Here is a 2,428-nt window from a genome sequence, read left to right as displayed (position 1 = left end):
CCACAAATTTGGAACGTGCCTTTAAATCCCAACTTAAAACCCACCTGGATGGAGTTGCTTATGGCTAAATTAGGATCAGAGTGTGGGTTTTGATGTCTTCGATGTTTTTAATGTTGTTAATGTTTTTGTTTATGACATCTGCAAAGAAAGCCTCTCTTGCATGTTTTAGTGTTGTGTGATAGTTACGTAGTCTTTCTTTATAGATGTCATAATAAACGTGAAGTTGAGTTTTACGCCATTTCCGTTCGGCCCTACGGCAGAGTTGTCTTGCAGCTTGAACTGTTTGTGCATTTCTCCGTGGAGATTTCTTCCTACCAGACACAACCTTCACTTTAATGGGGGCAATGTAATCAATGATATCTGAAAGTTTGCACTGAAAATCATCTACCAACTTATCTACATCATTATAACTTAAGGGTGAGGAAGAAGAGTAGATTTGATTAAATGTTTCTGTTGTGTTTTCTGTGAAAGTACATTTTGTGATAGTAGTTGTTTAGTAGATAGTAGCGGATAAAGAACATTCAAAGATAACAGCAAAGTGATCCAACAGGCGACATCAGTTACAGAGACACTGGAAATATTCACACCCTTACTGATAACCAGGTCCAGTGTGTGTCCATGAGTGTGTGTTGCTTGTTTGACATGTTGTGTTAAAACAAAACTCTCTAATATATTAAACAGCTTTTTTGCCCCTCAGTCTTGGGGGTTGTCAACATGAATGTTGAAATCACCGACAATTATTGAACAATCATAATCAATACATATGAGAGATAGAAGCTCATTCAAGTCCGTAAAGAAATTTTCCACATATGTTGGGGTGTATAGAGTTGGTGTCAAAGTTCGTTTGTGGCCTTTTACCTCAATTCCAAGATATTCAAAAGACATAAAATTACCCAGAGAGATTTTACTACAGTTCATGGTATTATTAAATATTGAAGCCACGCCTCCTCCTTTTTTATGTTTTCTATTCTCACTTAAAAAATTGTACGTAGGAGGCGCTGATTCAACTAGTATGATTGCTTCTTTATTGTCATTCAGCCATGTTTCTATCAGAAATAAAACATCAATATTATGCTCGGTGATGAAATCATTAATTAATAGAGGTTTAGCACAGAGAGATCTGGTGTTTAAAAGAGCCAGTTTAAGTGACTTGGAGGCTGAAAGTTCTTCAGTCTGAGGTTTGAATTAAGACCGCTGCTTTTTGTATTTCTGTTTTTTATAACTTTTCTTGTAGTGATCCGGACAGGTAATGTCCTGTTTTGCGGTGCCGGGGGGCCAGACACATTCTGGAGGAAGACGGGTGTAACGATAATATCTGGACCCCGGTCTCAGACCTCAGAAACGCAGAGTGCTGGATCCTCAGGGAGGTCAGAGGCAGGTGGCTTAGATGGGGATTAAAGGGATTTATTATAAAGAATGGTTCACTTGTTAATTTACAAGAAAATAATATGAAAATGATAAATGTTCCTTTTTGAAACTTTGTCATACTGATTTCAGTAACGAGAGAATTCAAAGTGCTAAAACATTCAGACATACAACTCGAGAGAAAAAAGAAAGTCCAGTGCAGGAGCGTAATAAATGTAAGAAAGTAAATAACCACATATTTCAATATATTCCATTTTTCCAATAGATTGACAATTATATGGGATACATAGTTTATAAAGTTATGGACTAGAAAAAAATAACATCTGAAAAGTGTGGTGGACTTGTGGATCTACTGATGCAGTTTTGCTTCAGAATTGCATTTGGAGACCAGCTCTGAGTGGATTTGCTTCTGTGGTGATGTTTTCCTGTTTTTCTTTTGTTTGTTTGTTTGTTTTTCTTTCCAACTTTTCTCCGTTCAGGGAGGTCTATTTCCTACAACACTTGATGCTAGTACATAACTGCATGTATGTTCTTGCCCTGGTGTTTTGAAGATGGGAACCAGTAATTGAACCATAGATGGTCCTAAATGGGTTTTAGGAAAGGTATTGAGGAAAAATAAGGTTGAACGATTGAATACAATCACTAACAGCATGGGCAATGCATTTTTTTTTTATTTGATTTTATGGTTTTGCTGTGTCTGCCTCTTGGTGCATAATCAGACAGGATGATAAAAATGTTCCTCGTACGTCTTGTGCAGGTAATGGTAGTTGTAGCGTAAAGAGGTCAGGCATACGGCTTGTTTCAGTCACAGAAAAAACAACTATAAACTAAAACAATTTTCCATAAACTAATATTAAATAACAGACTCTTCTCTCCTGTGTATTTAAACCTGACACACATGAACAAGAAGAAGTTTTTAAAGCTGGTTAATTTTGGCTTACTATGAAATGCACAAAGCTAATCTTTAATTACACATTTATTTTTATGTGGACTCAGGTTTGACTAGAGGCCAAGCTATCAAACTTCCACTCAGTCCTGTCATTCTTGTGCTCTGTCCTAATCT

The sequence above is a fragment of the Poecilia formosa genome, unplaced genomic scaffold (genome assembly GCF_000485575.1).
Source record: "Poecilia formosa unplaced genomic scaffold, Poecilia_formosa-5.1.2 Scaffold532, whole genome shotgun sequence".
Taxonomy (NCBI): Eukaryota; Metazoa; Chordata; class Actinopteri; order Cyprinodontiformes; family Poeciliidae; genus Poecilia; species Poecilia formosa.
Note: the sequence above shows the minus strand (reverse complement) of the source record.